Source organism: Podarcis erhardii (assembly GCF_964252035.2).
Source record: "Podarcis erhardii genome assembly, chromosome: 6".
NCBI classification, from domain to species: Eukaryota; Metazoa; Chordata; class Lepidosauria; order Squamata; family Lacertidae; genus Podarcis; species Podarcis erhardii.
Genome location: NC_138510.1, coordinates 12,911,839 through 12,928,029, shown reverse-complemented (window position 1 = coordinate 12,928,029; position 16,191 = coordinate 12,911,839).

The window sequence follows — 16,191 nt, the reverse complement described above, 5'->3', positions numbered from 1 at the left end:
TTGAGGGATATTATGGTTAAACAAGAGCATCTCCAAAGCTGCAGTCTCCTTAATAACTGTTGCCCAGATTTTTGTTGCTTCTAGGGTAAAAAGAGAGACCTACAATTAGTGTCTGACTGGAGCTAGAAAATCTTTTCTGGAATTGTATTGGCAGTGTTTCCCCCCCTAAAAAAAATATTTAGGGTTATTCTCATTTTCCTATTCATATTGAAATACTGCCCCTCAATGAGGCCAAACTAAGATTCACAAGATGTTTAGGAGTGTGTGTCCCCCTGATTCCCCCCAGAAAAAAAGCACTGGGTATTGGACTATAGATGAGGCAGGATAGATCTTGACAGTTGCAGTGCTTAATTCTTGTTCATTCATTTGTACAAAATTATTCCAAAATCATTTGTATGAAATTATTGAGTTTGCAATTCATTCTCAGTAATTTGGTAAAGCAAATTACTGCCTGTATTTCTAAAAAAAAAAGGGGGGGGATAATGAATACAAAACATAAATCTTGAATCCTCCAGATGTTACTGAACTGCAACTTCCATCTTCCCTGGCCATTGGCTGCGCTTGCTAGGGCTGATGGGAGTTGTAGTCCAGCAACATTTGAAGGGGCAAAGGTTCCACACTCCCACCTTAAAGGTACTGAGGGGAAATAAAACAGTCTGGGAATCATAGAATTGTAGAATCATAGATTACCCCTAGGGTAATCTATTCCAACATCTTAAAAAGCAGAGACATCACCTTGCCAACAAAGGTCTGTATAGTTAAAGCTATGGTTTTCCCAGTAGTGATGTACGGAAGTGAGAGCTGGACCATAAAGAAGGCTGATTGCCGAAGAATTGATGCTTTTGAATTATGGTGCTGGAGGAGACTCTTGAGAGTCCCATGGACTGCAAGAAAATCAAACCTATCCATTCTGAAGAAAATCAGCCCTGGGTGCTCACTGGAAGGACAGATCCTGAAGCTGAGGCTCCAATACTTTGGCCACCTCATGAGAAGACATGACACCCTGGAACAGACCCTGATGTTGGGAAAGATGGATGGCACAAGGAGAAGGGGATGACAGAGGATGAGATGGTTGGATAGTGTTCTCGAAGCTACCAGCATGAGTTTGACCAAACTGCAGGAGGCAGTGGAAGATAGGAGTGCCTGGCGTGCTCTGGTCCATGGGGTCATGAAGAGTCGGACATGACTAAACGACTAAACAACAACAACAACAATCTATTCCAACCACTGCAATGCCGGAATCTTTTGCCCAACATGGGGCTTGAACCCACAACCCTGAGATTAAGAGTCTCATGCTCTACTGAGGGATATTCCTTCTGTAACAACAGCTTGGCCAGGGATAGTTTGATCTGTAAGCTGCACATTTCTCTGTTACGTTTAGCAAAGCATCTGATGTATCAGGCTCTGCCTGTTCTTCACTTCAGATGGCTGCATAAAAGCAACAGAAATATTTAGCACTTGAACCCTTGGGACCATTCACCACACACCCTACATTTTAATCCAGATAAGCAGTGTTGCCAGTGAACACCCCCCCTTTTTTGCATGAAATGTGTATTCCCAAATTGCTTTAGTCTCATCTCTGTGAATATAACGCCCCCCCCCCCACCACAATGTAGCTGTCTGCTCCTTCAAAGATGCATAAGAAAATGCTTTCTGCACATATCAGGGTGGCCTGTCTTTGCAGGCACTTCAAGGGGGTAAGGATGATCCTGGAGGTGCTGGGGCCTGAAGCAGCAGCAGAGGGAGCCAAATGACAGCCCAGCTAGGGATGCTATGCACTCTTGCTTCCAAAAGCACAGAGCCATATATTCCCAGCTACAGATGAGCAACTCAAGCAGATCAACAGGCTCTTTTAAAGGGAAACTTCCACAAGGCAGTAAGGTCAAAGCATTGTGAATAAAGGATCAAAGTGTCTTGTATGGGGAGTTTGATTCAGTGTCAAAGTAATCCCATGGTGAGTTTGATGCCTAGTTCAGAAATTAAGATTTCACTTGCTGGAGAAGATCAGGTATGTTTTTATTACTGGATTAAGGCAAAGATAGGCATGTTGCCAGAGGATGCAGTAATACATAGTGCTGCAACAATGCTGAATTGTTAGGCTTACTAACTTAGTGTTGTTGTTTAGTCGTTTAGTCGTGTCCAACTCTTCGTGACCCCATGGACCAGAGCACGCCAGGCACTCCTGTCTTCCACTGCCTCCCGCAGTTTGGTCAAACTCATGTTCGTAGCTTCAAGAACACTGTCCAACCATCTCGTCCTCTAACGTCCCCTTCTCCTTGTGCCCTCAATCTTTCCCAACATCAGGGTCTTTTCTAGGGAGTCTTCTCTTCTCATGAGGTGGCCAAAGTATTGGAGCCTCAGCTTCACGATCTGTCCTTCCAGTGAGCACTCAGGGCTGATTTCCTTAAGAATGGATAAGTTTGATCTTCTTGCAGTCCACGGGACTCTCAAGAGTCTCCTCCAGCACCAACTAACTTAGTAGCAATGCTGATTTAGCATCCCTGGCATGTGGTCCTGGGAAAACTGCTCAAAAGAGGATGCCAAAAAAAGTTCTCTGTCCCAGATCTAATGTAAGGGTAATGATTCTTATCTTGATCACATGCATGTTCTTTTAAATGCAAAGTTGGCAGAAGGGATGCTAATCATTGGGATCACCAATGGAAGGCAGGGAAGGGCAATTTAACCTGCTATGGTACTAGAGAAAATGCACTTTCTGAACACAATACAGTATTTGCCTTGGAAGGAAATCCCCTATTGGTCGCGATGAGGGATTTTATCCCAATGCAAATCCCAGTGTTGTGCATTGCCTCTGTGTGTGGGCAAAATAATGAGATGAATTGGGAAGTTTATCCATGCTCCTGAGTCAGTTCCCCTCCCTGCTAAGTTACTTTGTTCCATCTGGCCTTTTTCTATAACTTCCAGCTCTGTGTTTTTCTATGTCGGGGACATGTTTTTCTATTTCTGGTCGGGGACAGAGGGTGGCGCTCGGGGGGGAATTGTCATCGCGCCACTCCTTGGTGTGTGGAGTGCCTCAGGGTGCGATTCTCTCCCCGATGCTTTTTAACATCTTTATGCGCCCCCTCGCCCAGCTTGTCCGGAGTTTTGGGCTGGGTTGCCATCAGTATGCCGATGACACCCAACTCTATCTGTTGATGGATGGCCATCCTGACTCGGCCCCCGATACACTGGCGAGATGCCTGGAAGCTGTGGCTGGATGGTTACGTGGGAGCCGGTTGAAGTTAAATCCTTCGAAGACAGAGGTCCTCTGGCTGGGGCGGGATGATATGGGATTGAGGGGGCAACTCCCATCTCTTGCGGGGGTGCAATTAGTGCCAGCACCGTCCGTTAAGAGTTTGGGTGTAATCTTCGATACCTCCCTCTCTATGGAGGCGCAGATTACAGCTATAACAAAGGCGGCATTTTTTCATCTCCGCCAAGCTAAGCAGTTGGCCCCTTATCTCTCTCGCCCTGACCTAGCCACTGTGATCCATGCGACGGTCACCTCCAGACTGGATTATTGTAACTCGCTCTACGTGGGGCTGCCCTTAAGACTGACCCAGAAACTCCAGCGGGTGCAGAATGCCGCGGCGAGACTCCTTATGGGGTCTTCGCTGCGAGATCACATTCAACCGGTACTATACCAGCTGCACTGGCTCCCGGTGGAGTACAGGATCAGGTTTAAGGTGCTGGTTTTAACCTTTAAAGCCCTATACGGCCTAGGACCCTCGTACCTACGGGACCGCCTCTCCTGGTATGCCCCACAGAGAAACCTACGGTCTGCAAATAATAACATCCTCAAGGTCCCAGGCCTCAGAGAGGTTAGGCTGGCCTCAACTAGAGCCAGGGCCTTCTCGGCTGCGGCTCCAATCTGGTGGAACGCTCTGTCACAAGAGACTAGGGCCCTGCGGGACCTGACATCCTTCCGCAGGGCCTGCAAGACAGAGTTGTTCCACCAGGCCTTTGGTCAGGGCGCAGCCTGACTCCCTCCTCTGGCAACCTGCTTAGAATCTTGCTTAATTAGTTGCCATTAATTTGATTTTAATTGATTTTTATAATGTAATATTTTTAGAATGTGTGAATATCTGATGGTTTGATTGTTGATTGTTGTTAGCTGCCCTGAGCCCGGCTTCGGCTGGGGAGGGCGGGATATAAATAAAATTTATTATTATTATTATTATTATTATGTTTCTCCGTGGTCTTTGCAAGAAGCGAAGCTGTTCAAAATATTGTTTGTGGAGCACTGAATTGCTCAGAGTTTGTTGTTGTTAAAGCGCAACAGCGTGTGTTTTTTTAAGAAATGTAAAAGCTTCATTCAAGAGCTTTTTTTAATAATAAAAAATTCCTAAGTTGTTTGGCTTTAACAAAAAAACTTGGAGCACTTCAGAATCCTTATCCAGTGAGAGAGCCTGTAAGGAAAAAGACCAGAGTGAAGCTGCAAATATTTTTTTAAAAAAAACAACAACGCACATGCAGGAGTACATACCACTTAGTTACCTCTTTATTATTTCGACGTAAGAAAGAAGAAGAAGAGACAAACCTCGCCCCCACACTCTTGAGAATACAAACCAATATGAAATATGAAGGAAAGTGCTTCACTCATTCAGTTTTGCTTCGCTCACAATAAAAGCCCCTTGATCTATTTGTCTCCAGTTTAGAAGGCTTAATCCTCGCTGGAAGTGTTGCTGTGCCTATAGATTTTATCCACTTTGGCCAAAAGGAGGAGGAAAATGTTATAGCTATCTTTGGATTACCCATTATAGTGAACTAGCAGCCTCTTATCCTGCATTGTTAAAAAAACAAAAACAAAACCCACCTCACTGAAGTTTTGAAAGAGATTCACTGCACCATTTTGATTCAAGACAGTATTCCAGTTGTATCCAAACTTAGATAAAACACTGATCCTTGATTTCAGGTACCATTATGCAATGGTTCACTCTCCCAACTCACTAAGCCCTGTTCTCTTTTCAGTTTCTGGCACCTCCTCTCCCCAGGCTTCTCCCTCGTCTCCCTCTGACCACTCATCATTGTCCCACCACCCCTCCTCTGGCTCTGAGCCTTCTTCCCTTGACAGTTCCCCAGCTAGTCCCTCCCACCGCTCCTCTGCGTCCAACCAGGCCCTGACAAAAGAGACCTGGATCCTTGTCATGCATCATATGTATAGTATAAACATTTCTGCGTGAAATTGCTTCTAATACAAAACATTTTGCCTGCCATTTTCACTAATATATGCTCCCCCCCCAAAAAAAAACTTTAGTATATGCACTAATGGACAAATTATTTAGCTGGAGAACTTCACTGCAAAATCCATAGCAATGTCAAATGATGACTGTGTTTGGATTCATGTATTGTTTTGGGAATTGTGAATTAGGTAAGTGCAAGCTGAATCAAATTTCTCACCCATGCCAAATTGTGAGTGAGAGCAAAGCTCCCCCTTTACTACCCCCTGGTTTTCCTTGGCAAATCCCCTCTCCATCCCTGCTAAGGCAAACATAGGATTTAGAATGCCATCTTGGCTTCATAACATTTTGTTCAGTACCCTGGATTCCATTCTGAAGGGTCGCTTGTGTGACTGCTGACTTCAGTTTATGATGTGAAATTTCTCTCCATGGTAGCATCGCTTGCTGCTGTATAGAACACATGCCATCCTGTCAAGGCATTCATCACCATTATTATATCCGAGTAGAAGATTGGTAAATTTGTTCAGCCCCGTAAGATAGATATTATGGCATTTGACAGATGATTTCTGCGTCGAAATGATCTTTTTGGAAGTGCTGAATACACTGGCACTCCATTATGCAGCACGGAGCGAAATTTCCTCACTGTTATCTGGCAAATAAGCTTTGCAAACTGGGAGTCATCAGAGAAGAATTATCCCTAAAGCTTGAAAACGGATTTTCTGAACACACCACGGGTTTTAGTGCTAATTCCCTTATTATAAGGTGGCTTTGGCCACCAATGGTTCATATTTCCAGTTCTAATTGGCTGGTGATGGTCTTAAGATGGTGTCATCTTATTGAAAAGGAGGAGGGAAACCCTCCAGAGAACATACAGTTTGAGAAGGATGTCACCTAGCTCATCACCTCATTTCCATAATGGGGGATTACAATTATCTAATGCAGCTAATGAGAAATAAAGGACAGTGGGAAAACTGCAAAATCATAGGGAGGAGGAGGAGGAGGAATACAAGGGATTACCCACCCACTGCATCCCTTCTAATCTGCTGCCCAGCACTTGAAGCCAACTAACCGATAAACATTAGCAGCAAATGAGCAATCACAATAATCAAGTAATTAAAACACTTTGTACTTATAAAACCACTCAGAGCAGCCAGATCTTCTGGATTGTGAAATGGCCCCCATGGAGCTACGGCAGCCTACCATTACTGAATGCCTGTGATGTATGTTAGCTGGGCTACATAAACCCAAACTAATCAATCTGTATAGCACTTCTGTTAGGTAGGGAGACTCAATTATCACCGTTCTACCTATGGGCAAATTGAATCACAAAGAGGTTAATTTTCTGCATTAAGCTGTTGCAGCTTTCCCACACATTTGCATGCATAATTTGCTCATAAATTCCTTCGGATCCTCTGTTGTTGTTCTTTGCTTCTATTGCGGCGTCTTAAGGTGGCTATTGTTGGAGCTGGGAAACTGAATGGCACTGATGTGTAGGTGGGACCCAACAAACCATCTAGACCAGCCTTCCCCAATCTGGTGCCCTCCAGATGCTTTAGGCTATGCAGGTCCATAACTCCTAACCACTGGTCATGCTGGCTTGAGTCGATGAGAATTGCTGATGCAGACCACGCCCCTGCTTTCAACCAAAGTGCAAGACTCTCAACTCATCTGTGGCAGATTGCAGACATCCAAATGTTCTATTAACTATATGAGGAGGGAGACTTTAAAGCTTTCACAAATAACGTCCACATATCATGTTACATCATTTGTGGTGTGGGAGCTGCTGCAGCCTGTATCTTTATCATGCAGCACCACAAAGGCAAATCAGGAGGACTGAGGAAGCAGAAGATGCCAGCTCAACACTTTCCCATCCCAGACTGCTGTCATCGGGAGGAGTCACAGCACAGCCTGAGACTTTTGTTGTTAACTTCATGATGTGGCAAGGGAAAGAGCCACACTGCAGCAATCCCAACCCTGCAAAGATAGTGCTTGAAGGTCCCTGACTTGTTCCTTTGTTGACCCATTCTTACAGGCCTTGCATCAAGTGGTGGCGTTTGCTTCAGCCTCTGTAGCTGCTTCCTAGCTATTTGTGGTAATGCATGCTTGGTCTCTGTGTAAACCCAGCCAGATGGGTGGGGAATAATAATAATAATAATAATAATAATAATAATAATAATAATAATAATAATTATTCTATGAATACCAGGCTCAGGACATGTGCTCAAGACCCTCCAAGTGCCCCTATTTTTCCAGGGACAGTCCTGGATTTACAGAAGCCACCCTGTTTTCCAATTTGATTCCAGTATGTCCCGCTTTTCCTTAGGACATATGGGCATAGCCAAGATTTTTGTTGTGGGAGGGCGGCCAAAGTTGCTGAGATTTCTTTGTGAAATCATGGTGGGGGGCAGAACCTCAGTTAATTGAGTACTTTCCATTCATTTCAATAATTTTGTGTATCTAGCTGCCCTCCCCCGGACTACATCCCTATTTTCACCACAGAGATGTTGGAGAGTATGGTAGGACACCCCTATTTTCATTGGAGAAATGTTGGAGGGTATGGCTGTGTCTCTGCAGGTCACATGCCATCCATAGCTCCTTGGATAAGGAGTAGATTACTAAACATGGCTGGTCAGATAAATAAGGCTTACTGTGATAGACAGCTGTATCATCAGTTTGTGCTTTAGATGATATTATTCTGCACTTAAAGCAGCATATTGGATTTCAGAGGAGAACTGCTGGTCAGCTTTGGACGCAGCCACCTTTCTGCATACAGTGGTACCTCGGGTTAAGTACTTAATTTGTTCCAGAGGTCTGTTCTTAACCTGAAACTGTTCTTAACCTGAGGTACCACTTTAGCTAATGGGGCCTCCTGCTGCTGCCGCGCCACCGGAGCACGATTTCTGTTCTTATCCTGAAGCAAATTTCTTAACCCGAGGTACTATTTCTGGGTTAGCGGAGTCTGTAACCTGAAGTGTATGTAACCTGAAGCATATGTAAGCCGAGGTACCATTGTACTTTGGAAGAAAGCCAAATGATGGTTTGAACCCTCTTGACTTTGATCCTAGCAGCCCAAAGAGCAGATGGCCCAGCCTCCTCCTTACCCCTTTCTTGTGTTCTGCTCTGGATGCAACACTTCCGATTAGTTGGGAAATAGCAGCCATTTATTTTCTTTGCTAACAGTTTGCATTTCCCAACTCATGGGTGCTCTAGCTTAAGTGATTCTTCAATTATTTTTAAAGATGGAGTGTTCCGTTTTGTTTGGTCTTCCCAGAGTCCCGGTAATTAACGAATGTGGCAGAACATTTGTCTTAATTGCACAACGAAAGCCCTTCGCAGCAGTAATTGCTCTATAAAAGACCTATAAAACAGAACTACTTAGCTTGTGAGAAAACACCCTCATGGAAAATATTGATTGGTGGGTGGGGTGGAAAAGAGGGAGCTGGGTCCTTGTTTTCTTATCAGAAATCCTACATGGGGAAGCAACCAAAGACATCACACTGGCCCTGCCTAACTACGTGTCAGATCCTCATCTCAAGAGGCCAAATGGCCACCATAATTCATTAAGGGGCTAGATTTTGAATTTGCATCTCAGAGTGGGCAACCTTTGACCCACCAGGGTCCTGATTTGGCCTGCAATGCTGTTTACGCCACGCCAACTTGATCATATGTGGCATCAGGTATGTGGCAGGTAAATGTTGTTGTTGTTTAGTTGTTTAGTCGTTTAGTCGTGTCTGACTCTTTGTGACCCCATGGACCAGAGCACGCCTGGCACTTTTGTCTTCCACTGCCTCCCGCAGTTTGGTCAGACTCATGCTGGTAGCTTTGAGAACATTATCCAACCATCTCGTCCTCTGTCGCCCCCTTTTCCTTGTGCCCTCCATCTTTCCCAACATCAGGGTCTTTTCCAGGGTGTCGTGTCTTCTCATGAGGTGGCCAAAGTATTGGAGCCTCAGCTTCACGATCTGTCCTTTCAGTGAGCACTCAGGGCTGATTTCCTTAAGAATGGACACAGCTGCAAAGAACCATTGAGGGCTTCCAGTGTGCTCTCATTGTTCCTTGGCAGACAAAGGGTCACTGGCAGTACCTATCAACCAATCAGTGCCGATATTGAGCTCCTCTGAAGTTATTCATTTGCAGAGGTGCAATTCTCCTCTGCACGCCAGCTTTGCTGGTCTGTTGAAGAAGAAAAAGGCCTTCCGCAGGTACAGTTTGTATCCACACCTTTAAAAAAGCTTGCTAACAACAAGCCCCTTTGAAGTTCTCACCTGATTTCACAATGACGTCAGGCGATTCACAAGTCGGAACTCTCTGGAGCAGGTGTGTGTTCATTCACAAGGGGGCTGCAGAAGGGACGAGAGGAAAGAGAAACCCCTTTACTTCAACATGTAACAGTGATTGTTCTTTTCTAGTAGGCAACTGATAGCACTTGAGGATTTAGTTGGCTCCCCCGGGGGATGTCTCACTGCTGCAAGGATAGCCCTTCCCATTCATGCATGCTGCCGTGCAATGTCACAACCATCAAGAGATGAGCATGCATGAAGCCACCCTAAACATATGCACATCATTGCAGGGTAGTTCAGACGACTATGAATAGAGGATTATGGTCCTAAATATCAGATCCTAAACATTACCCATCCCAGCATTGTATATTAGTCTAATTCTACTCAGGCTTTTTTTGGGGGGGGGGAGGGGGTAGCACCTCTGTTTCCCAGTTTTCTTTCGAAACCATAAAACCATTGGCATGATCCCCAAAACTTGTTTCTGCACACTCCCCAAATGTGCATCAGTGTGCTAATGTGATAACAACAGAATACAAATTAATTTGGCTCAGGAAGAGAACAGCGGGTGATTAAGGTTCATCAACCCAATGTCTTGCTTAACACTTCCTGTCTCGATGAATAAATAATATTACTAACGGCTTAATTATCAGCCTCTTGGCTTGACTGTAAAGGTGGGTGGAGTACCAGGGACATCCTTTTTCATACATTTTCCCATTTATTATGCACACTCTTCCCAAACTTTGTATCTTTTCTCTGAAATCTTCTGCAACCAAAAGTACCAGTACATGTTGTGTAACGATCCGGGGTGTGAGCGGCAAGAGTCTGGGGCTGGCACACTGGGACTGAGGAGGAGGCACTGCTATCAGAGGCAGTCCAAGTGGTGGGGGTCCATAATCAGGAACAAGTCCAATGGAGGTCAGGGACAAGAGGAGGTCAGGATGCAGGATAATTGGAATACAAGGAATGGGCTACAGCTTAGCATCAGACCATGTTGCTGTGGCAAAGACCAAGGGTGAAATGCAGGTCTTATATACAGTTACAGATAGGTAGCCGTGTTGGTCTGCCATAGTCAAAACAAAACAAAGGTCTTATATAGTCCTCCAACTTCAGCACACTTCATCTAACCATGGTTGATGGCCTGCACCTGATTCCCCTACGGCAAACACGGCCAGGGTCTGGTTCCTGCAAACCCTCACAGTGCCCATTACACACTGTTGAATGAAAGGAACTGAGATCTAAAGACAGGCTGTTAAAGTATTATATTCATCTCTATGGTCCATCTAACTGATGTACAGTGGTACCTCGGGTTAAGTACTTAATTTGTTCTGGAGGTCCGTTCTTAACCTCAAACCGTTCTTAACCTGAGGTCCCACTGCCGCCGCGCCACTGCACAATTTCTGTTCGTATCCTGAAGCAAAGTTCTTAATCCAAGGTACTATTTCTGGGTTAGCGGAGTCTGTAACCTGAAGCATCTGTAACCCAAGGTACCACTGTATTACCTGAGTATCTTGGTTGCCACTGTGAATCTGAACCCTCCAGTCTACATTTGACCAATGTACATTTGACCTTTTTCTTGGGGACTCCATAAAGCCATCTTTTGTCAGGCATGGAGTATCCCCCTCTTCCCAGCAGCCTCAGAGGCAAGAAGAACAATCAATTTTACGACTTTTTATTCAGTCATCTGTTTGCAAGAAAGACAAAAGATCCATGTCTCCACACGTAGGAAATGTTGCCTACTCTGAACCCTTCCTCTTCCATCCTCAGCAACATCCTGAGTACCTATGGGAAGTCCCAGGAGTCACACTCCTCTGTATCCTCTGTATCCTTGAATGCAGATGGATCAATGTGATTTTGGAGAGGGAGGATCTCCCAGACTCCCCAGGGAGGTCTCTGCTGGCTGCTCTCTCACTCCCTCCTCCTCCTCTTCCCCCATTATCTCATAACTAGGCATTTCATCCAACACAGCACTGTCTCCTTCTCCTCTTGAAACTGTTGGAGCTGTGTGTGTGTGTGTGTGTGTGGAAACGAACCTTCCCAATCCTCCTCCTCATCCAAGAGGGGCTGAGCAGACCAAGGGGATTCATCCTATTCCTCCTGTTCAGTCCCGTCCCTGACATCTTTGGACTTTTGGGAAGAGCACACAATTCAGCATGTAGCCTTTAAAGCAGGGGTGCCAACCTGAATAAAATATGGGGGGGGGGGGAGGTTGGGTTCCTGTGGCGTTTGCCCATTCCTTGTGATTTTGTTTGTACAGGGGGATGGAAATGTTCAATGTAGATTGACCAATGAGAAAGCTCAGAGGCTACCTGGTTTTGAGGCTCAGCCCAGGGGTTTTACCACTGGGAGATAGAGGAGTCAGAATCAGTAAAAGGCAAACATAGCGGTTGTGACAGCTAGAGTGAGAGACATGGATAGAACTGAGAAAGAAGAGTGTGACAGTGTGAGATAGTGCCACATCTAGTTAACCGTTCTGAATATATTTAAAACTTGTTTGTTCTTCAATAAACTTTAATCTTCATTGTTGACTTTACAACCTGACGGAGACTCAGTATTTCACCAGAAGAAACCTGGCTGGTGGCAGCGGACGAATAAAGTAGTGGTGTAGTGGTGTACAGGTCAATAGTCCATGAAACGACTGGGGGCTTTGTACAAACTCCACAGGGGCACATAAGCCCAACCTGCATAATTGACCACAAGTCATGGCTCTCACACACCAATGGCAATGTCCATTGACTTTAGGGGACCCTGGCCCCCTCAAATATTTTATTGGGAGAGCCAAAGAGACCTTGGTCCCTAGGAGTTGGTGTCTATGCATCCTAGCCAGGCAAAAACACTCAAGGCAGGGCTGGCAAGGGCCTGGGGAAAGAGGATGCATCTGGTGAGATCCGTGTGGTCTTGGGAGAATGCCGTTGCCCAGGTTTAGTGACTCATTTGTTGGACTTGGCCCAGGAAAACCTTTGATCAAATCCAGCTTGGCCATGCAACTCACTCACTTGGTGGCTCTGCGTAAGTCTAATCTTCCTTAGACTCATTTAACTTGTAGGGGTGTCATGTGGAGAAAATGAGTAACACCATGTATGCTGTCGAAGAAAGGGGGAGGCCAGAGACAGTCAACATGGGACACTCCGGAAACTGTTGGACTACAACTCCCATCATCCCTGACCATGCTGGTTGGTGCTGATGGGAGCTGTGGTCCAACAACATGTAGTCCAGACTGCTGATCAGGCAACATGGCTGACAGCTTGTGACATCATTGTTAGAACATCAGCACTGGCTGCCCACCTGCTACCAAGCCAGATTCAAGGTCTTTTTATTAGTTTACAAAGCCCTGAACACCTGAGGTCCAGGTACCTTGGATACTGCCTAAATTTATATCCCAGCTTGATCATCTGCAGGAGCACTGTTGGTTGTGCTTTGAGTTGGTGAGGCTCATCTGACAGCAGCAAGAAACTGAGCCTTCAGTGTCATCAGCCCAGTGCCTTCGAAAGCTCTGCCAGTAGAGATTCAGCAGGCACCTTCTGTTTCAACCTTTAAATGCTGGCAGAAAATCTTTCTGTGCAGCCAGCTTCATGCAGGCTATTAAGGAAACATCTTTCCATAATAGTTGATGGTGTCTGATTTTGAATTTTAATGTAGATAGATAGATGATAGATAGATAGATAGATAGATAGATAGATAGATAGATAGATAGATGATGGATAGATAGATGATAGATAGATAGATGATAGATAGATAGATAGATGATAGATAGATAGATGATGATAGATGATAGATAGATAGATAGATAGATAGATAGATAGATAGATGATAGATAGATAGATAGATAGATAGATAGATAGATAGATAGATAGATGATAGAGTGAGTCAACAAAGGAGGTTTAAAAACTGTCTCAAGGCAAATCTAAAAAAAGTAGTATAAACACTGACAACTGGGAAACACTGGCCTGCGAGCGCTCCAATTGGAGAACAGCATTTACTGAAGGTGTAATGGGCTCTGAAAACACTTGAACTCAGGACGCAAGGGAGAAATGTGCTAGGAGGAAGGCACGCTTGGCAAATCCACACTGTTATGTACTGAAGTTCTCACCCTGGGCCAGCAGGGGGATACTGTAGATAGTTATGCAAATAAGGGATCGAAAGTGACGTTCAGTGATTGGATAGTTTTAGAAAATTGTTACAGTTACGTGGTACTGGAGCTCTATATAAGCAGGCTGACTGAACCCTTCAGTTCAGTTCTGTTCTGGCCTGTGAATAAACAAGAGCTGTTTGAAGAATCGCTGTGTCGTCTGATATGTTCGCCCACAACTTAACACACACCATGATCAACTCCCACCCAGAAACCAATGTCCCCACTGTGGAAGGACGTGTGGATCCAGAATTGGCCTCCACAGTCACTTACAGACTCATTGTTAAAACCGTGTTTATGGAAGACAATCTTACTCGGCTACGAGTGATCGCCAAAGATGAAGAAGAGAAGAAGAGATAGATAGTTAGTTAGATAGATAGATAGACAGACAGATAGATGACAGATCAATAGATTGATAGATTGATGATAGATCGATAAATTGATAGATATTGTTGTAAACCACTTTGATATTTTTATGACATCATGGTATATAATTTTTTTAAAATAAATAAATAAGAAATAACCTTATGGAGGGCACCATCTTGCCTATCGCTGCAACAAATAGATGTCCTCAAGGGCCCTGCAACTTTTTCATGAGTCTGCCAGTAGACTGAGAAACACTTCCAGCTAGCTCACATTCCCTTACAAATAAGCCCCAAGAAGCGATGAGATCAGCTCTCCAATATTTTACAAGCAGGGGGAAGAAAAGAGGTTAAATATAGCATATGAATTATTCATTTGACATTATTTGCTCATTTCTCATAGCATGATAGACTTTGATGGCACCTTTTCTTTCATCAGATAGATGCTGCTTCTTGTTGACTTTCTGATATGATCCCACCGGCTCCCGTGCAAGCAAAGCCAATTGTCAGACCAAACCTGCTGTTAGCAGAAAGAGATGCTTCTTGCTTACATTTGAATTTAGAAATCAAATATACATTTGATCGGCCTCTTCACAAAAGGCTAAGATTCAGTTTGGGGGGAAAACCCTGGTTTGTTTATGGAGAGAATAAATGCTTGCACCTTCGCTGCCTCTGCATACTCAAACTTACGCTGCCTAAAACTGGATTATGGAGTCAAATTAATTCCTACCTTTCAGTCCAACTGAGGCACATCCAAAGAGCAGACAACCAAGCTGCCGTCTTCCCTGTTCACTCCTGCCTCTCCTCTTATTACTATTATTATTCATTAAATTTCAATAGTGCCCTTCATAGAATCATAGAATCATAGAGTTGGAAGAGACCACAAGGGCCATCGAGTCCAACCCCCTGCCAAGCAGGAAACACCATCAGAGCACTCCTGACATATGGTTGTCAAGCCTCTGCTTAAAGACCTCCAAAGAAGGAGACTCCACCACACTCCTTGGCAGCAAATTCCACTGTCAAACAGCTCTTACTGTCAGGAAGTTCTTCCTAATGTTTAGGTGGAATCTTCTTTCTTGTAGAATCTTCTTTCTTCTTTCATCCAAGCATCACAGGGCACTTTACAATATAAAAACACAAAAATACATACGATCCTAACAGACAAAAACAATACCACTTGCAGTTTCACAGGCCATTTTTGTCTGGTGCCTAAAGATATGCAACAAAGGTGCCAGACGAGTCTCCCTGGGGACAGCATTTCACAATTCACAAGCAGGGAGCCACCACAGAAAAGGCCCACCCCCATGTTGCTGCCCTCTGAGGAGGAGGCACATGAAGAAGGGCCTCCAGGTCATGGGGAGGGGAGGTCCTCTTCTCCCTTTCTTTGCTCCCTTTCCATCAAAATATAAATTATGAGCTGCTTGGGGCAGACACCTGTTATCTCATAGTCTGTAAAGTGCCATGTACATTGATGAAGAAGAAGAGTTTGGATTTGATATCCCGCTTTATCACTACCCAAAGGAATCTCAAAGCGGCTAACATTCTCCTTTCCCTTCCTTCCCCACAACAAACACTCTGTGAGGTGAGTGGGGCTGAGAGACTTCAGAGAAGTGTGACTGGCCCAAGGTCACCCAGCAGTTGCATGTGGAGGAGCGGGGAAGCGAACCCGGTTCCCCAGATTACGAGTCCACCGCTCTGAACCACTACACCACACTGGCACAAAAACCAAACCAAAACTATATTGAAGAATAAGAAGTAAGGAAAGAGCCTGTGAAATTGGATCACCGCCAGATTTCCCTGAAAATAGGAGCTTAACGGAATAAAATTAAAATCCAGGAAAATTCAGAGACTGTACTGCTGCTATGGGATCCAGTAAATTTGCTTTTATTTGTTGTTTAGTCATTTAGTTGTGTCTGACTCTTCATGACCCCATGGACCAGAGCACGCCCGGCACTCCTGTCTTCCACTGCCTCCCGCAGTTTGGTCAAACTCATGTTGGTCCCTTCTGTAACATTATCCATCCATCTCATCCTCTGTCATCCCCTTCTCCTTGTGCCCGCAATCTTTCCCAACATCAGGGTCTTTTCCAGGGAGTCTTCTCTACTCATGAGGTGGCCAAAGTATTGGAGTCTCAGCTTCAGGATCTGTCCTTCCAGTGAGCCCTCAGGGCTGATTTCCTTAAGAATGAATAGGTTTGATCTTCTTGCAGTCCATGGGACTCTCAAGAGTCTCCTCCAGCACCATAA